At 38.8% G+C, this 21,690-nt stretch overlaps 1 long non-coding RNA gene across 1 annotated transcript in view; it reads left to right on the top strand.

Annotated features, from left to right (window-relative positions):
* Positions 1 to 855: 855 nt before the first annotated feature.
* LOC121512716 overlaps positions 856 to 21,690 on the top strand; it is a 54,711-nt gene continuing 33,876 nt past the window's right edge. Inside the window, exon 1 of the long non-coding RNA XR_005992130.1 lies at positions 856 to 1,033. This is a non-coding gene — a long non-coding RNA (uncharacterized LOC121512716). The remainder of the gene's footprint in view (positions 1,034 to 21,690) is intronic.

The following is a 21,690-nucleotide window of genomic DNA, read 5'->3' as shown; positions in this document are numbered from 1 at the left end:
GCTCTGTCTTTGAAAAATGGAAAAATCCTTGTTTGTGTTGACTAGTCACATTGTTTCATTCAGATCTGATGTAATAATTACTGAACATACAGTTTGCAGAAAACAATCAAACATGGGTATTGAAGTAATAAAAGCTATGCCCAACTTTCATCATAATATAAGATGAAGGGCACATTGCAGTCATCATGTCAGTCACGTTATAGCGTGGCCTGTGACCTGTCAGCCTATAAGATGGATGGCCTGTGGAGAAACTGGGAAAGAATACATATGAAAGCTTATTGTGCACATATGGTCCATTAAGCACTTTCCTGCTTGTTTTTATGGCTGGTTTAATCTTTTTTAATCTGTCAGAAAATCAATTTGTTCACGTCGCTGCCAGGTTGCAGAGCAGAGCACTCCATCACGCATCCACAGACCTTGCCTGTCTGAGCAAAGCATTGTGCTGGATGCTAGTCATCAGAAACCACTATACAGAGATAAATGGACACATTGATGGACAGATAGGGAAGGCAAAGATGGAAGGGAACTGGAAAAGAAGTACATTTATGTGAAAGTGAGTGGGAAGATAACAGATGTACAGCTAACAGATGGATCAGCCAGTTTACACTATAGTCTAATTTAACAAGTAAAAATGGGTTAACTAGTTACAAAACGAGACTTAAAAACTTTTTTCGCCTTTTTTCTTACGTTAATGTTTTTATTTATGTTAATCATACTGTCACTGTGAAAACTAAGTCAGATATTTTATTTTTTTCAGTTAAGGACCACCTTATTTTACGATAGTTTTACAGTGCATATTTATGCGCAGGAAAGAAAGTGAGCACGTGAGTTTCTGTTGTCCGCTGTTGTGTAGTTGTGAGCCAGAGTGTCACAACGTCGACACTGTGTTGTCCTGAGAAGCTTACTCACAGACAGAAATGTAGTTTGAAAAGCCTTTTATGTTAGTAATTCGTTAGACGTGCTCCAGCAGAAGCCAGGAGACCGCTTTAAGTGTCTGTTACACGTTAGAGAAAGCTGCACGTCACACGTCTCGGTAAGCTAGCTCTTCTGTCCATTTTGCTAGTTTTGCTGTTAGCAGACAAGTTATCGCTGTGTAAGACGTTAGAAAAGTTTAATGTGGTGCTGTGACTATCTGATATTTAAATATGAACATATTCCATGCTTTGGTATCATTTTTGTGGTAAAATTCCGTATTTTACTGGAAGAGTGAATATCGGAAATTTCCTCTAGTGTGGAGTTTCAAAGCCAACACTCCTCATGTTCTAAGAGGTTCTTTGAGTTTCTAAATACCAATTCTGACAAAAAATAGAGAACTAAGGAATTGGGTTCACTATTATTATGGCTGTTTTTTCCCCCAAAACTCATTGTTTGCTTAATTAGTGAACAGTTTAAATATTTTACAGAAAACCACATATGTTTTCAGGAGGAAAGTTTCTTTTTTACATTTAATGTGTAAAAAATGTGTGTTCACTGTGTTTTTAACAGATTAAACTTAATTAGTTTTATTCTGATGTCTGATATTTGCACAATGTCAATATTTGTTGAGCTATTTTTTCTGACTAAAACAATTCTAACATCTAAAACATCTGAAGTTGAACTACATATAACTCATTTTGATATTATGACCAGTATATTGTTGTAAACATCTGAGATAATGAATTGATGGTTTGCTGCGGTGCATTCACATGGGATAAGCAAAGTCTGTAATATACTATAATTTACATACATTTCTGAAGGAAAACAATGGTGCTGCATGGCTGTAGCAATGAAAGTGCACAGTGAATTTTATTTAGCGATAAAGTTCATATAAAAAAATCCAATGTTGTGCACATTGTGCTCTGGATGTGACCTATACTGTTGACCAGAATTTCCAATATACAGCACGGGGCATGCGCTTAAATGTTTTTTGATCTGTAGCAAGCTGTCCATTACTAATAAACTAGTAGCTCCCCTAGCTCTCCCAATACGCATAGAGGCTGCATAAGTCAACTGTGCATATCTGCAGCTGATCTGACAAAGGAAGTTTAGCATTCCTCCTGCTAATGTGATGATGATAATGTTGAATATAAACCTCTCCTGTTACTTTTAACAGTTTTTATGCAGTTAATGTTGCTGGTGTTCTTCTGCGCTCTATGAATTTGGGATCATTAGCTACACATTCACAACAGGTCTCCTTGCCCAGATCAGCTGTTGTACTTATCTTGTGTTTCTTTTATTCAGACAACTAATTGTAGACGTTTTTCTTTTTACCTTGACATGTTTCGACTGTTGTCTGCAGTCTTCCTCAGAAGCGGCACCTGACTGCTGTGACGTGTCCTTATGTGCTGTTCTTCTGTTGTAGCCTAACCACTGATGAGCAACACATTTCAAATTTTAAAAAATGTTATGCATGAGATGTACGGCTAAACAATACTGATGGGGTGTAACAATTCATCGATGTACAGTATATTGATACATCAATTGGTTGATTAACCATTCATCGATGTACAGTATATTGATACATCAATTGGTTGATTAACCATTCAATCAGATCAATGGAAAGACAAAACATCGATTTAAATCGATGCTCTAAGTTACTCTTTTATTTTGAAATTCTCCCAGCAGGCCTGTTAGCAGTTTCTGCCCCAGGCAGCGCCCTCAACAAGCTAGCTGCAAGCTAGCTAACTAGCTGCAGTAGCTCAAAGTTTTGCAGCTGAGGGAAAAAGAAAATTCTCTCCTCTCTCAGCTGTGTGAACATATTTCAGAGAGAGACACTACTGCAGGACGGGTCCCTCCCCTTAGTTTGCCAACTATGTCTACATCTTTATCTGTATACTAAACGCTGCATGAGATTGTTCCCAAATGAAAAAAAAAACTCAAGTTGTTATGGCTGAGATAGCACGAGTGTTGTCTGTTGCTGCAGACTCCAGATAAACAAAGAGGTAAAAGTCAGTTGCTGCATGTCTCCACTGATACACTGATTTTATTTCGCAGTCTCACATCAGATTTATAATGAAAATATAAGCTTTCCAAAATTAACGTGGTTCAAGCACGACAGCTGTTCTCTTTATGCCACCCCCCTCGCTCTTGTCATGAGTCTGCTCATCACTAGAGTGTCTTTTGAAATAGAACTTAGCTCTAGTCTAAACTCTCCATTTATTAAAGTCAAGGTTGTAATAAATAAAAAATAGTAAAAATAAACCACTATAACATCATATGCCACATATTTAACCTAATTTAAATCTCACAATGTCCAAGTAAACTACAAATGAACTATGCCACATTAATAGAGCCCTGTGTAAAGTATGAAGGGCTGATATAGAGCAGAAATATGTGTTGAAGTCCACATGTGTAGATAAGTTCAAGAACAAAAATCTAAAATGGGCAAACAGGCCAAAAATTTCGATCATAATAAATGAGACAACATTTACAACTTTAGAAAAATGTTACTGTAGTGAAATGCAGGTTGTTCTTTTATTTAAAGAAATGTTTTATTGAATACAGAGACCTTCAGTAATTGAATTACTTAAACATTTTTTCTTCTGTAACTGTGTGAAATTTGTGCATAAAATTGCCTGATATTGATCGTAGGACCCTGTATCGAATTGAATCGGAATCATATCGTGGTAGATGTTGTGATATTGGGAAATATTGCATTGGCCAAAATATTGATATTGTATCCTTTTGGGATGAAACTGGTGATTTACACCCCTAAATGCTGATATATAGTCATGGACGAAAGTATTGGCACCCGTGGAATTTTTTCAGAACATACACCATTTCTCCCAGAAATTGTTGCAATTACAAACGTTTTGGTATACACATGTTCATTTCTGTTATGTGCATTGGAACAACACAACAAATCGGAAGAAAAAATACAAAATTGACATGATTTACACAAAACTCAAAAAATGGGCCGGTTAAAATTATTGGCACCCTCAAGTTAATATTTGGTTGCACACCCTTGGAAAAAAATAACTGAAACCAATCGCTTCCTAAAACCATCAACAAGCTTCTTACACCTCTCAACTGGAATTTTGGACCACTCTTCTTTTGCAAACTGCTCCAGGTCTCTCAGATTTGAAGGGTGCTTCTTGCAACATTAGTTTTAAGATCTCTCCATAGGTGTTCAATGGGATTTAGATCTGGACTCATTGCTGGCCACTTCAGAACTCTCCAGTGCTTTGTCTCCAACCATTTCTTGGTGCTTTTTGAGGTATGTTTTAGGTCATTGTCCTGCTGGAACACTCATGACCTCTGATGCAGACCCAGCTTTCTGACACTAGGCCCTACATTGCGGCCCAAAATTTTTTGATCGTCTCCAGATTTCATGATTCCTTGCAAACAGTCAAGGCACCCAGTGCCAGAGGCAACAAAATAACCCCAAAACATCTTTGAACCTCCACCATGTTTGACTGTAGGTACTGTGTTCTTTTCTTTGTAGGCCTCATTCTGTTTTCTGTAAACAGAGGAATGACTGAATCTTTTCAATTAGAAAAAGGAGCAGAAAACCACACAGGGTTTTTACTTTGCAATTTACAGACGTGGTTAATTCACACGTGACTAAAAACAGAGATTACTACATTACATTAGCAAACAAGTGCCAACTTGAACATGACATTCAGTGCACTCAGACCATAATCTCGACTATAAGATCCTGACTGACAGCAGAGCAGGCCTCTGTCTGACCAAACCTAAAATTTTGACTCTAAAGCATCTACCTCTGTCATCACCTTCCCAGTATGCAGACTGCTCACTGACTCAAATATCTGCTAAATGTGTATGGCATCATGTATAGGCCTAGTGTTGTCTTGAAATAATAGTAAGATTTAACTTTCTAGAACAGAAAACATACAGAAGATTTCACTGTCTGTGTGTGGTTATGGTTATTAGACACTCAATTCAAGCTACTTAGAAGCTAGAGTGACTTGTCATTATCAAGGAGTGGGTTACTTTAAACATTTTTTTTATGACTCATGGTATTATTTTACTGTCATAGAAACAGTTTATTTTGTGCAGTACCTGATAAGGAGCAGAGTTTTTGTTGTAGCAATGGTTTATGTTTCCTTTTTATGGTAGTAAATGATGTCTTACCAAAAGTTTTTGCTGCATAATTTAAGTCAGTTATCAGACGAATGATTGCTGTTAGAATATATCTCTGCAAATGAACTATACAACATAATATAATACTGTGCGAAACAGGAAGCTTCCTCCCAAAATATTTACATAATACCAGAGATAAAACAGATAAAAAAAACAGTATCTTTTAAAGCTGAATGCTAGAGGATCCGTCACCATAAAAGGCAGACTTTAAGCTTATGAGATAGACAGAAAAAGAAAAGAAGAGGATAGATAGAGCTTCACTTTTCCCAAATCTGAAACCCTACAGTGAACTGGTGATTATCCTGCATTCAGCAAAAAAGAAAAAAAAAAGCCAAATAAGTCCTGTAATTCCTCCAAAGGGCCTGGGATGCTAAAGGAGCTAATTTGACAGAACAAGTATAAAAGAGAAAAAAGTAATAATCTGTGGATTTAGCTGCAGAAAGGGAGGATACCTGGAATAAAGCAGGGGTTTGGCTGAATCCATTACACCAGTGCTATGGGATTATTAACACAGCCAGGAGTCACTGGGGCTGATAAATACCCATATGAAGACATTGCAGGGGCAGTGAAATGTGTCGTCTTCACTTCCGTCAGCACGGAAAGGAAGGAAAACCATTAAAATTGCATGCAATTTATTTGTCAGCTTAGAGGAAAAAAAGAGAAAGAAGTCTGTATCTAGTAAAAGAATTTTTTTTTCAAAGCATGGAGGCTATTTTCCTCTTGAGCTGCTCAGAAAAGGAATACGCCTTATTAGCCTCTGTGACACACAGAGCGTTATTTGGTTATGCAGTGAAGCCTAAAACAGAGTCTGCGTTTAAAGCTTCGTCGTCCCTCCATCTCGCTGAGTGATTACCTCTGTCAGACCTTCAGTAGACCACACACAGACACACACAGGCAAACACACAAGCACACATGTGCACCGAGTATAAAACACCTGTCCCCTAAAACGCCCGAGAGCTCTCATCTTGCCTCCGCCACACCTCAATGTGCAGTAATTCTGGAAAAGGGCCTCTTTAAGATTTGCAGCCATAAAAGCCAGGCGCAGACTGAACCATTAAATGGCTTCTGTGGGTGCTGGGATGCATCTGCAGCTCAGAGCAAGGAATCATTCCTACACCATTAGTCTAATGCTCAGATCTGTAGACAACAGGAATGGAGCCGCCTATGAAAATGTGTTTTATTCTTTGTGATGCAAATGCAGTAAATGAAAGGGCGTGGGTGAGAGAGATTCTCAACAAAGCTATTTCCGGGATGAATGGAAAAAGGAGGAAGCTGAAATAACTAACACGACATCGTTAATGAGTTTTGTTCAAAAAGTAAGAGGCAGTTGGCTCACAGTCCCTCTCCAGCCGGTCCCCTCCTCGCTCTCTCCTTGAACACAGCAAAACTCAGGAGGAGGATGGAGGAGGAAATGCAAGCCAGCACCGGTGGACGCTGATGTTTAGTTACACCCCGTCTTAATTAAAAAACATGAAAAGAAAACAAAAAAGGCAAAGAACCCGAGGATATGCTAGTTAACTGTTCTCCCTGAGCCTATTCCAAGGACTTGCACTAAATGTTTAATTTCGCTGCAGACAGTGACATTTATCAGTGGGTTTCCGGTGGGGATGCTCATAAACAGCCTGCTCCCTGGACAGAGGCGTCTCAGCCTGAGGGGGAGACAGACAGAAACGGAGATGGAGGGAGACAGAAAGAAGACAGACACAGCATCATGGCTGTCTGATCGAGAGGGAGAGAAACAAACAGAGATGAGATAAAAGACCATATAGAGCTTTCAGTTTAGAGCCTCTTCTCCACATCCACCCATCATGAAAGTGTTGGCTGGGATTAAATGAGTGAGAGGAGCAGCGTTAAACTTTCTCAGAAACATTTCTCAGAAGAAGCACTGCTTCTTGAAGTTAAGATAAACTCATTGTTTAAGCCTCTATGCTTGATGCTAAAGAGCCATAGTTTTTTTAAGTAACAAGAAGCTTGAGCTTGATAAATATGTTAAGTGAGCTCCAGACTATGCACTTTAAGGAAGTTGGTGGTAGAACTTTATTCTGATCACATTTAAATGTTTCTTTATTATTGTTTATGTTAAATCTCCATAGGTGGTGTGATAGGTACACAATATATTGGATTTATACACTCAGAAAAATTAATCGTGGCATAGTTTATTTTGAAGTATTTACATCTATTTGATTTTATTTAAATGATTACATTTTTAGAATTTATTATTCAAATTCCTTAAAATCAGCATAAATCTGTTAATTGCACAAACAATTAAATTTAATCAGTGGAAAAGTATGAATATAGTTTAAATATGACAAGCTGTGGATCAACCAAGATTCATTTAGTTAAAATTTATGAGATTGGTTTACATCAGGTTTACATAAAGATTTCAGTACATCCATGCTCATCCATTCAAAACACATTGGGTTAAATCTAAGTAATTCAAATAGAAGGAAATTTTATATGCATTAGGCCTAAATATTTAATACTATATTTAATCTAATACTGTGCATATTACCCTTCTTAAGGATCCTAAGGATGCTTTACTAGAACACATAAAACCTGGACAGACTATGTGAGGGATAGGATGAGTATCAGGGCTAGTTTAGTTCAGACTGTAGGCTGTGTTTAACAGCTGGTACTTGGAAATGTCCAAAGTTGGAGCGCTATGGATGTCTGCAGGCAGAGTGTTCCAGAGGGTGGGGGCTGCAGCGCTGAAGGCTCTGTCTCCATAGATACAGATTTTGTAACTTTGGTCTTCAATGTCTGAAGACCAAAGATTGCAAGATGGTTTATATGGATGGAGGAGATCAGAGAGGTATTGAGGAGCCAGGGCATGTGAGGAGGAGGATTTTGTAGTTGATGCAGGACCTGATAGGGAGCCAATGAAGGTGGATGTGGGTCAGAGTGATGTGCTGCCAGGGTCTGGTGTGGATGAGAACTCCTGCAGCAGATCTTTGAACATACAGGAGCCTGTCCAGGGTTTTGATGGGTACCCCATCCAGGACTCCATTGCAGTAGTCCAAGCGGGAGGTTATGAAGGCGTGAATCAGAGTTTTTGCCACAGGGTCTAGATTGGGTCTGGAGATGTTCCTGAGGTGATAGAAAGTGGATTTGGTTATGCATTTTATGTAATGCAGTGTTTGACCTGCCAAATTACATGTGGTTTTTTGAAAGGTTAATTTTTTGGGCTTTTTTATGTTTTTATTAGAGAGAGTATATTCCTGTAGGGGATTGTCTCTAGTAAACAGGAAAATGTTGATATACGAAGCATCTCATACAGGAGCAGAGGGTTTGCCTGTCACAATTACACTCTGGGATTTTCCAAAATTGCAGGTCGTTTACAAGGGTCCCAGAAGGACTCTTCTTTGATTGGACTTACAGGTAAAAGACGTATGAGCTTGATCGGTTTGTATCTGTCCCCTTTGAGAAGAACATATGGTGTCATCTGTGACATAAGACAAGTATAAAATGAGGTGGTTGAAAGAATTGAGGTGGTGATTTACATAAAGAAGAACTAAGACTTTCATCAAGGACATTGCTCCTTTGAAGGGTGTGGATGTTATGTTTGTAGTAGAAGGAAGGTGGTAAGTACAGCTCTTGAAATATGCTTGCTGAAACCTTAACTTCCTTGTAGCATTGGCAAAATATTTTTATTTATACCTCACTCATTGCTGTTCAGCACTGCACAGCACTGTACAGCACTGGTTGTCTGACCAATAAACACTGAATCAACCACACCCTTAAACATAACCATAAACTTCCCTGGTAGCTGTGGACATTATTATAAAGCTTATGCAGAAAACTGATGAGATACATCAACTTAAAAACAAGTGAGAATTTAAATTCCAACATGACTCAGCTGTTGCAGCATTTTCATTTACAGCATTATTATGGAAGGAATGCACAATGTTACTGACATTCTGTTGGTATTGGTATCAGATATGAAAACTTCTGCTGATATTTTCTGCAAATATGTCAGTGCAAACATTACAGACTAATAACAACTCATAAATTAAACAGAGAAATAGGTCCGAGGTCTAATCCTGGATTAGATTAGCATATGCGTATTAGAAGTAGTAACGTGGATTCTGACTTGCTTTAGCTTCGTTAGTTTTACCTAAGCTAAGATAGCTATGCGAGCTACGTAATTAACATTAAGCCAATATAGCTAAGTTAGCTTTAGCACTGTGAGCTGAAGCAAATATAGCAAACGCTAATGTAGCTACGTAGGTAATGTAGCTTACATAGATGCTTTAAGAACTAAGCTTTTTCTACATAACCTAAGTAGCTACTTTATCTATGTAGTGCTGTATCAATATCTAACTTGGCTTTAGCAATATGAGCTTTAGCAAATGTAGCTAAAGCTAACCTAGCTATGCAGATAATGTGGATACATAGCTTATTTAGCTGCTTTGTGAGCTTAGCTTTAGCTACGTTTGCTTCATAGCTTATGAAGCTAACAGAGCTGCACGCTAGCTACGCTGGCTGAGTTGAAATGTTTTTATGGAGGACTGTTTTCTTTTCAGCAGACTGTTTACTCATTTTTGTGGCCATCACAGATGAACAGTTTGCAGTCAGATTGTCTTGATTTTTTTCCTTCGTGTTAAAAGCATGTTTTGTTTTTCTTTTAATATTTCCTTGCAAGATTAATATGAGAGCAAAAAAAAGTCAATTAAGGTTTTTTTTTTTTTTAACAATAATTCATTACTCTAAGGACAGCTAGTTCCCTGGTTGTGAACTATGATGCTTTCTGGTCCCTCTGGTTTTAAATGCCTGGTGTTTAAGGTCTCAATCTGCAACCTTGTAAGGCATAGAGAAGTAAAAAGTTAGGGGTCTCCCATTACTTGTCAGATGGAAGAGCATGTTCTTTTGAAACAGGGAAGGCTACTCCAGATGATTAATGCTTATTTGCACCCCCACATCCTCTGGCTCCTCTGTCTCCTTCCTCTGCATGCTCATCTCTCTTGATTTCCTTGAGGCACACATTTTCTCCTCTCCATTCACATGTCACTTCCTCCTTCTACTATCCTAACCCCTGCAGATTTATTCAGGAATAGGCAATGAAATCCTCTCTCACTTTTGACTCATAATAAATGCCTTCATTCAAAACTAGTCTGGTGAAAACGATTTCCACTGAGGAGGTGTCAGAGCATGGAGTCTGTTAACATGCAGCCTGTACACTCGACTTAGCTCGACACATTTGATGTGACCTGACCTGTCAGACGGCGGGGTAAACAAAAAACGAAGGGGGCAGGGAAGGTTACGGACTCAAGAGGGTGATTTTAATCCTCGAGGCCTCTTCAAGATGACAAAAAGAGGCTGCCAGTGAAGCCATTAAAACAGCACCAGCTCCTCTATGTCTCTTTCGTTGCCCTATTATGGGTCACATGAACCCTCTCCACCTCTACTCATAGCATCATGGCAAACTTTGAGCAACTCCTAAGTTTGATAAGTGTTGAGGCATTAAAATGAAATCGCTGCAATTTTCTCCCCTCATGGGGGAATTTGCATCAGGCTGAGTGTCCTTCAGAATAGTCATAGACCAGCGCCCTGCTTCAGCGCCAAGTCATGATTAAAGGCACAGTCATCAATCGAGCAGCATGAAAGCAACCAGATGTCTTTCTCCTGTCATTAACCATCATACCTTTACTGTTATTAATGATTATTTATGATTGGATTAACCATTAGTGCCAGTCTCTCTGCAGTTTGATTGACATTGTACTAAGCTCAGCCCTCAGTGCATTTCTGAAACAGCTGACTGTGACTTTAAGATGAGGTGTGTTTGTGAGACTGATGAATCAGCGTTGCATTCAGCAGCCAAACAGATGTTGTTCCCCTCCTGTTAGCAGAGAAATGCCTACGGTGTCCTGCACGGGACATTTGGCACCCTGATGTCTGTCATTATTCATCGTGAGAAGGTTTCCAATAACAAGGACAGGCAGGGGGCATTTTTGAGCACATTATCCACAGAGATATGCGAGCATAATGCATGGTGCTGCCATGGGGCACACGAGGCAGAAAGTGGCCCCATCTTGCCTGGATAGCTGAAGCAGAGCTTGAGGAAAAGAGGGAGAGATTGAGTGGGAGTCCTGAGAGAGTCTGGTCATCAAGTTTCAAACAGCTGATGTATGAGGAAGGCCTTTGGGTTGTAGATGTTTGCTTTATGCACAAATGTATCAGAATTGGTTTTACTGCTGTGTGTGGCCTTTGAGATAAAAAAAAAAAACGATGTCGAAGAAACTCCAATTCAGAAAATGCTCTTTAAATCTTTTTTAAAAGCTGTCTTCTCTTTGTTGAAGTAGTTGCAGCGCTCACTGCAAGGTGTGCACGAAAAATGAACTTTTTACTTTCATGCAGTATGGAGGGTAGTCATATTAATGTGGGGAAAATGGAGCACTGAAGGTAAAAGGATAGACGAATAGACAGGATGAAAGCATCAGCTCCTTTACAGCAGAGTCCTCCCATAGGAATTTGTAAATAGTCCTACCTAAGTGCTTGAACTAAAGGAGGAGAGTGAGTGAGAGTGCTATTAGAACAGAAAAGATGCATACTGGTTTCCTCCATCAACTTCTCCTGTCATTTAATGATATGGAAATACCATCAGTTATCACCAATGGACAGATTTAACATGATTTCTAAAATGGAGTTGACTATGACTATCTCTACTCGAACTCTATAGCTGGTGCACTTTAGAGTCATTACTACAGTTCTGTGCGTCCTGTAGCCTCACTATAACTTTATAAAGGTATAAAAAAACGTGTTTTGGAGTCACTATATGATGCACCATGGTGAGTTTCAGCACAATAAAATACAATATGATACTGTACGTTATGAAACAATATGATATTATACAACATGATAAAATATGATTCAATGGAAAATAGGATTCAATGCAATGCGATGAGCTACAATATAATTTAGCAATGATAGCCAATTTAATATGACAAAGTAAGTTAAAATACAGCACAATGTGATTAGTTCTGTGATTCTATATGATAAGTTAAAATAAAATCTACTTTACAATATGACAAAATACATTATGATACAATAAATTACAGTACAGTACAAAGCAATCTCTACTGTCTATCATACAATATGATCAAACACACCGATACAATGTGATAAGTTGTAATACAGTGCAATGCGATTAGTTCTAATTTGAAATTATATGAAAGCAACCTGTGCTGTTATGAAATATTAAATGATACAATACAGCCCAATACAATATGATGCAATACAATGCAGCAGATAGAATCTGATAACTTTGCAATACTATGATGTGATAAGCTACAATATTGTACAGTACATTAAAATCTATATTGTCTTCATAAAGACATCTTTCCTAAAAGCAAATCCTACACATATGGAGTTGATTTGTCATCTCCACATGTCTGTTTGTTTAAGGCAGTTTTAATTTTGACAGCTATTTTAACGTTAGTCTTAGTCTTTGTCTTTTGATTAGATGTCTTTAAGTTTAAGTCACATTTTAGTCATTTCTACCCTTTTTGGTTTTAGTCTAATTTTAGTCGACAAAAACTCAGAAACATTTTTTCTAGTTTTAAGAAGTCCTCACATTTTAGTCTTTACTTTTAGTCCAAGCATGTACTCTGTTGCCTTAATCTGGTACCAAATCATGATAGTGTGTCCTATGCACCCTGTCAAACCTGAGGTCCCTGCTTTCTACAGCTGAGAGGCAGAAGAGATACAGATGTAAGTTAAAGCTTTTATTACTGCTGTTCCATGATTATGAGACAAAGAGAGGCAACACATTGCTCATATTTAATACTGACATGTATGAGATTTTTCACCTGTCAAGTGCAGACTCAGTCATTTCAAAAGACTTGGGAGTGAAAAAAACAAATCAATATATACAATCCTAGTTCAAAGGAGCAAGAAAGCATACATTAGTAAGTTAAAGGTACAAGAAATGTGAGGTGTGAGTGCTTTATTCATTCTCAATTGTGAAAAGATGTCAATGAAAGCAATAAATGCGTTGCGTAATTTTTTCAAAGGTTTTTGGCAGTCTCTTGACAGTGCTGACTCTGCCTCTCGCAATATGTACGCAGAACTCTTGGACCAAGAAAATTGAATGGTGAGTAGGCGGTGTCTTTATACAGCTTGATTTCTCACCTCAAAGAAGCACAGAGTCGTGATAAGAAGTGAACCACTGTTGTAGACCTGAAAACCCTCTAATGACCCTGAAGTTCACCCCATTACAGCACAGGAGTTAGTGTCTCTCAACAAAAACATCTAAAAAGGAGCTTCTGATGTTGAATAGGAGTGTGAATACAAGTCAGGGGGTTTCTGTCTTGCTTGGAATTATTCCGTCTGAATCCTTTTAGTCTTAGTCAATACGTCTCCTTTCATTTTTGCTTCTTTCATGACTACAGTTTCTCTGATCCTGTAGGTTATCCGGTAGCTTCTCTGTCAACTAGCTCAGCAAAGTTATCATCTGTCTTGTTTGTGACAGAGTTACCCTGCTAAAGGTTTTGGCCGTTTAGACCCCATGTGTCGGTCATTGCCCTGATGAGAAAGAGGGCCTCTATTCGTAGCGCTGTGGAAGGTCTTTCAGCTCATCTGCTTTTCAGTGAGAGTCAGAGCAGCCTTGATCCTTTGCCTTTTTGCAATCTACACTTCTGCTGAGACATCTAAGAAAATTTCCACGGTACCTTTGGGGACTTAAGAGAGTTTTCCAGTTTTCCAAGAAGATTAAGAGGGTTTTTTTCCCCCAAACTGCTCTGCCTTGAGGAAAACCTTGATCTCAAGGCTCTCTATCTGAGCTGTGAAAGTCTTATGAGGTCATTCTTTGGCTATGTATAGTCTCAACAGTCCACCTCTGAACACATGTTTTTTGTTTAAAAAACACACAGAAAATGGATATATTGTCTATGTGCTTTTGCATTTATTTGGACAGGACAGCTGTTGAAAGACTGAATATGTAGGTTGAGAGGAACACTTGATTAACAAAGTCATAAAGCCACAGTTTAGAAAATAGTACTTGGTAATGTTGAGATTATGGTTATGATTATGGTTTTAATTTAAATAAGCTTTCCTATCTGTTATGTAACATTCATCACAAAGAGGAACCTAAATAAGAAATCACTAAGTCACTGACTACTCTATACTCTGCTTACTGTTTTCGCAATGCAATCTCATACGTTATAGCTTTCTCTCCTCCGCATAAGCGTGCTCTTTTTCACATTAGCATCGGCTGTTCACATCACTTGGTCAAAGCTATCCAGTCACATTGATTCAATCTGGCAGTGTTAGCCTGTCTTTTAGTCACTGTCTCTTTTAAAAGGAGCTCAGTAGAAGTACAAGCAGGAAGAATCATTCATTAGTCACCACTTGGTCATATCTCTTCCTCCTTTCTCTCTTCCTGCTCTGGTGATCAGCTGACTGTGGGCATTCACTCTCTTAAGTACTAAGCTAATCGGATTCTGACACAACCTTGTGTGACCAATAATCATGCACCTGTGATATTTTAAACCTGCCTCTTTTGCAGTCAGCCTGCCGTTTCAGTGTGTACACTGCAACGCTCCCCCACCCCAGCCACCTACAGTCCAGATCCTCATAGGTCTTTCTGCTCATCTCATTCTGCATACCTCAGTCCCCTACTCCAACCACCTCATGGTGTCCCAGTCCAGTTTCTCAGAAGTTCACACCTCATCTGATCCTGCATCCCTCATTAACACCACCACCAGTGTCTATACTCCATAGGGGGGTGATCTATTCCTGACATTAACCTCACTACTTCTTCAGGTACATGAAGTCATAACAATGGAATCCAATCACCAAAGACATTGCACATTTATCTTTCATTAAAATTTGTAAAATTGATAATTGTATAATTAAGACTCCCCTGAGATATGGCTGTCCCCTCCACTGGTTCATTCATGCCAACATTGCATGTAAACCTCCATCTCCCTATCTTCTCCCATCTTCATCTCATCAGATGACATCATCAGCCAATACCACCACCAATGTCTGGACTCCATTGGGGGATAGATCTCTCATTGATCCTCTATTCTAGCTGCTAAAGCAAACTTCTCTTTTTTCTTCATTTTGCTGGGCGTTCTCTTCCCTGTTCTTTGTTGGTGTCTGATATTAGTAAGAAGGTACTTGAGAGCATTACTGCCACCTAGACTGGCATGTAGGGATGTAACGATATGAAAATTTAATATAATGGTTATTGTGACCAAAATTATCACGGTTATCATTATTACCACGGTATTGTTGAAATGTGCTCAAAATGTTCAAAAAGTACTTATACACACACTGAAATCATTTAACCAAGTTTTTTTTAAAATAAAATAAAATAACACACAATGTACTTTGTTGGCAGAACATTAAAATATTAACATCAAACTAGGGATGCACGATATTGGATTTTTGCCGATATCCGATATGCCGATATTTTGAAACAAATTTTGGCCAATACCGATATTTAATTGCATTTTTTTCCACTGTTATAAACACAAATTCTATTGTGGACTACAATTTTTTTTAAATATTGGTAGTCTATTTTTGTACAAACTGACAAAACATTTGGTTTTCATCAGAACTGAAGGGTATATTGTTTTTTTGTTTTTTTTTTTCAAATACAGCCATACACTAATAACAAACTTACAGTAATGTCTTTGGGTTACATGTGTATTACATGCTTACATGTATTTTTAACAGTACAGCCAAAGTCATCTGCATTTTTGAGGGCAATAAGCAGCAGCAAAATAACCTGCTTACTCTGAGCTCTACAGTGCAAAAAAGAAATAGCTTATATATTTAGACTGATTCTCCTTATTACTCAGCCAGTTTGCAGGATGGTCTCCCTGAGATACTCCTGACAAAGGGCTTTAAAAAACAACAACACAGATTCTTAAATGCAAAAAAACCCACTAGCTATTGTTCAGAGCTTAATTATAATTCTCAATTTCTGAGACTCAAGATGAACAGAAGTAAAACTTCAACTAAAGTAGTTCTCCTGGTTCTGCTTTAAACAGCACAAACTAACTAAGCAACCAAGTTTAATGGGCATTTCACCGTAAACAGCGCTGTAACAACACAGTGACATAAACATCTCCAATGCTGGACACATCTTGGTGCACCTTGGAGTGTGCATAGGAGACGGCACTCAGAAGTCCGTCATTGCTTTTGCCATGTTTCGCACGTCACGTAGGACAACATGCACATTCTTTTTATCCCTATCTAAACATGTTGTCAAAAGCAGCTGCGGCTGCTGAGTGAGCACTCCTGTGAGTGTAGGACAGACTTTTTAAGAGTAAACTCCTCATCTATCCACGGAGGCAGTGAGGCTAAACGTGATGATGTCTATGTATCCGTGGTGAAGCTAATATGTTTAGCTTTAACGAAGAGCTTCTCTACGTGACTGGAAACGAAGTTTTGCAGTTCAGGTAAGGCTATAAGCGTCTGCTAGGTAAAACATAGTGGGGCTTTAAATGCATCACAAGCCGGTATATTCCACCATGCTGAAAGGCTGATTATCAAGAGCTATAAATTCAATGATTTTCCTGTTCAGCTCCTTACCTTTGGGTGGTCACTGCTGTATTTTTTAGCTTTGTTGAATGACTTAAGTAGAGGCTGCTGCCGAGTTTTCCCTGGCACAAAGTTTTGCCATTCTATTTTGTCCTTGTAGTCATCAGGTTGGCGGTTTTTTAGATGCAACATTAAACTGGTAGTGTTAAAGGCATGTTGTCATGCTCCTCCACGCATCTGGTGTACTTTACGAGCGATGCAAACAGCTACTTTGCTGTCTTGTTCCCACACCTCAGACTTCCCCCACACAGCTGACATGTTGTTTATTGCTGTTGTTTGCGCATGTCCGGCGTCATCGCGTGCACTTAATTATGACGTCATATTATCGGCCGTACACATCGGCATAAATTTTACTATCGGCTGATACCGATAATTAGCTTTTTAAGCAATTATCGTCCGATACCGATATACTACCGATAATATCGTGCATCCCTACATCAAACATACAAATGTGCATTAAAGATGGCACCTTATGGCCATAAGAGGTAGCTGCACTTTGTGCAAATTGTAGATAAGATCCAAGAATACTTTTCTTTACATTCAGTGCTCAAGACTAGATCTAGTCTTACAGATCTAAGAAAAACTGGTACAGAAAGAACACTTTCACTGTTTCATGTACCTTTGTGTACAATCTCTCTCTCTCTCTCTCTCCTTCTCTCTCTCTCTCGCTCTCTCTTGCCATGTTTTCAAACTGTGCACACACACCAGAGTCTCAGAGAGCGCTGCTTCTTCTTCTTCTATGGCGTTTAACGGCAGCTGGCATCCATGAAGTTGCATTGCTGCCACAGAGCGCTGCGGTGTCTCCAGGAATTGAGCAGTGTCACCGTGAGTTTTCAAAGTGCGGTAATCAAACACAGTTTAAACGGTAATTAAAATTTGAAACAGTAGTACTAACTTTCTTGAATTTTACCACGGTTTATAGTAGGGGTAAGTATTGGCAAGAACCTCACGATGCGATACGCATCACGATACTTGGGTCACGATATGATAGTATCACGATGTATCAGGATATCATGATATTGTGATATATTGTGATATTCTACACAGTTAACTAAGAAAAATATAGAGATGATATGTATGTAAATCACACAAGACGTTGGGGGTGTTCCCGCTATATTTCATGGCAGCAAGACAGAGCTTGAAAACGGCATATTCCTTCTTTAACTCGCTGTTTGTGCTTACACAAACGTGTGAGCAAGTCGTATTTTACTAACAACTCGGCTAAAATATGAATTTTTATTTTTTACCAAAAATCGATATGAAGAGTTGAAGTATCGATATTGTATCGGATGTCAAAGTATCGCGATATATTGCTGTATCGATATTTTTTCACAGCTCTAGTTTATAGTGATACCAGTTATCATTACATCCCTACTGGCGTGTAATTACTACTGTATGCAACTGTCTTTTATCCATTCAGAAATATTTGTCATGTGAGTACATGCACTAAACTTTAGCACCCTGTCTCACAACTTTCAACTGCTTGACTCCTCCATCAACTTGTTTCAGGTTCAGCTTGATAATTTTAGTCATCATTACTATATGTCAGGCGTGTCCAAACTACGGCCTGCAGCACATTCTAAAAATAAAACAAAATATGGCCTGCATGAGAACATGAAACTTGTGCTTGACTGTATTGTACTTCTTAGTTTCAACACTAGGTGATGCAGCTTTGTTGAAGAGGCAGCTTATCCATATGAAAAGACAGGTGCTGTTACTCAAAGAAGAGTTGATGGGTGATGAAACATGGCAGAAGCAAAGAAACCCAAGATAGAAAGTGGGTGCAGAAAGTTTCAGGCGCGTTGGGGAAACAAATATTTCTTCACTGAAGTCAAGGGGAAGTGTGTCTGTTTAATCTGTAATGAAACCGTTGCAGTGATGAAAGATTATAACGTTTGACGACACTATGAAACCAAGCAGATAGCTCATCTTATTGCCCGTCATGGAAAGCCTTTCTCTGAGGGAGACTTCATAAAACAGTGCCTCACTTACGTCACAGAAATAATATGTCCTGAGAAAATGCAGGACTTCAACAATGTTAGTACGTCCAGGAACACAGTTGCCCGGCGAATCGAAGACTTGTCAGCTAACTTAAGACAACAAGTGTCAGACAAAGCCTGTGCTTTTGCTTTTTACTCCGTCACGTGATGAGGGCACCGATGCCACGGACACCGCACAGCGCTTAATCTTTTACGAGGAGTTGACGGCAACTTTTGCATTACGGAGGAGCTGCTTGATCTGATGAGTTTAAAAGGCACAACAATGAGAAAGGACATTGTTGAAGCTGAGTCAGCGGCTTCACTGAAGAATAAACACCAGCTTCTCTCCCTACCTGACTTCTACTGAAGCTTGGAAAAGGAAAGGTTTCCTCTGATGATGCACCACACAAAAAGAATAATGTGTCTGTTCAGCTCAACATGCATACGTGAGCAAACATTTTTCTTGATGACTTTGAACAAAAGCAGACTGAAAACCAAGATAACAGACATCTCTATGATATCCTTTGCATCACAACATCCAAACTTGCTCCAGACATGCCAGCCATCCTCCAGTCAAAAGTGCGGCAGCACTGCTCCCATTGAATGCAGCCGTCACCCATGATGCTCCCGTCATGGGTGAGTTGAAATATATGACACCCAGTATTTATGTGTAAAAAGCCATAAATCTTAATAAAACAAATTTAACAATTAGCTAAAAGAGAGAAGGTAATATGTTTATTTTTTTCATCACTATATTTAGAAATATGAACAGTGAAAAATTAACCAAAATAAAAACTCGATTCATAGCACCCTGGTGAATAAAGACAACGGATTACGGCAGAAAATAGAGCTAATCGCTCTCATTTGTTCCTTTCCCTGCTCCGTCTTTTGGTTTGGCTCTAATCATCTTTAAGTACCATCACTACTATCAAGTTACACAGATTCCTGCAGTTTGCTCTTGTTTTGAGTCTGAATGTGAAGATGAGCTGTCACCGTGAAAGGTACGGCCCCCTGAATTCTGATTGGCAATTCCAATTTTAACATTGGATTCACTGTCTGTAACACGTTATAAGTGAGCTTTCTCAATGTGGCCCAGCCAGCCTTCAATTTCTCGGCATATGGCCCTCGGTGGAAAAAGTTTGGACACCCCTGCTCTATGTGGTAGATGCTTACATATCCAATACACGGTTTTATAGCAGACCTGCTGTGCTGCACTAAGGTTCAGACACACTTTGTTTTAATGGGTACATGTTCTCTCAGCATATCAACATTAAAATGAAACCATTTAGTGCTCACTTGGGCATTTATATTATGTCCAGAGCTAATAGTTGTTTCAGTCTTTGGGCTGTCTCAGTTCACATTCACTCAAACGCACATTCTCCAAAGTCTACTTTACCTATAATTGAAGTAATTATTGGGACCCAGGAAGGTCAACAGCATAGCTTATTAGCTTTCACTCCAACTCAGAGACTTTGTGTCCAGCTGCCTTTAATGTTATGCATGCAAAGCTAAATGTGGCATTAGTGGAGCCCTAGAGAGCAAGGTTTGACATTGATGACTTTGTTAAAGGGAACATATGTTTGAACAGATCGCCCCCTCTATAAATATAGGCTGTATGCAATCCCCATGGCCTGAAGGCTGGCGGCAATGTATGTCTGCATGACATTATACAGGACGAGAACAAGAAAGGGGAAAAGTGTGTGTATATGTGTGTGTGAAAGAGGAAAAGGCACAATGAGAGGGGAGAAGGTGAAAATTCTTCGTCCTTTACCATTTAAGCTGCCCTGAACGGTGGTGTAGTGGTTAGCACTGTCTCATAGAAAGAGGCTTTTTGCTTAAAACCTTACAGACAGGGCCTCTCTAAGTGGAGCGTGAATGGTCTCCATATGCCTATGTGGGTTCTCAAATTTCAGTATTTAACCAAAGAGAGATCATATTAATTCTTGAGGACTACTTTATGATAAATATAGATGGACTTGAGAATTTTTTGTCCATTCCCTGAAAAATTAGCCAAGTTAATTGGATATCATGGGACTATTTGTACATCTATAAAACGTAATACATTGTCATTAAGTGCCTGTCACCTTAAATATTATTAAACTGCATGGTTGATCTGCTGAAATTTAAGGTGAGAGGATGGTGGGATGAGTGGGATTATGCTTCTATTCATCTTTAACTGAATGCTTGCTGTGGCCACTGTGATAACCAAGCTTCATCTTGTCTCTTTATCACTACAGTTAGGATTCAAAGATTTCTTTAAACATATCATCTGAGGATCTGTACTCACCTTAGTGAACATCATCAAGATAATTATTAAGAAGACGCCACTTTTCAGCTTAAATAAAACTGTTTACTGTTTGCTGTGTAGCTATGCAATCTATGAAGCTTATGCTATTGAAATAGCTTATGCTAACAAAGCTACGTAAGCTACCTTTGCTACCTTTGCTACATTTGAATGTTTTAATGGAGAACGAGCCTTTTTTTCTGCTAAGCAGACTGTTTACTCTGCTTTATTAAACATTTTATAATTTGGTTATTCTAACTCTTCCCTTTACATCTTCCCTAACCCAGAGTTTCTCAAATGGTGTGGCAAGGCACACTTCAGCATGTATTTCTGTTTTGAAAGAGATGGCATCTTACAATAACAGTCTGCAAGAGGGCTACAGTCTTGCCAGACCCCTCTCACCAGTGCATGGTGTACCCTACCTTTCATCGAATGACTGCTGGCATCAAGGGTAGATGAACATTTAAGCCAAAGAGTAAATTAGTTATTCAGGTTGTCTGTTCTTGGTTTTGTCCTTCATTTTCCCTCCAGAACTATTTTGGACTTTGTCTGAACATAAATAGTTGTACTGTAAACACTTATGACCCTCCTAAAATATCCTAGACAGAATGACTTTGTATGGTCTTCTTAACATGACTAATTTTTAATTAAGAGCTTATATTGACGCAAAATCAAAGCTTGCTCCTAGCAGCTATTGATGATTGATTTCAGCTGGGATATTTGTGACTACAGGCTTAATTTAGCTATTTGCTTAACCTTGGAACATTTACAAAGATGCTTTCAAAATGTCTATGG

Source organism: Cheilinus undulatus, linkage group 7 (assembly GCF_018320785.1).
Source record: "Cheilinus undulatus linkage group 7, ASM1832078v1, whole genome shotgun sequence".
Taxonomy (NCBI): Eukaryota; Metazoa; Chordata; class Actinopteri; order Labriformes; family Labridae; genus Cheilinus; species Cheilinus undulatus.
Note: the sequence above shows the minus strand (reverse complement) of the source record. Positions and strands in the feature narration are given on the sequence as shown.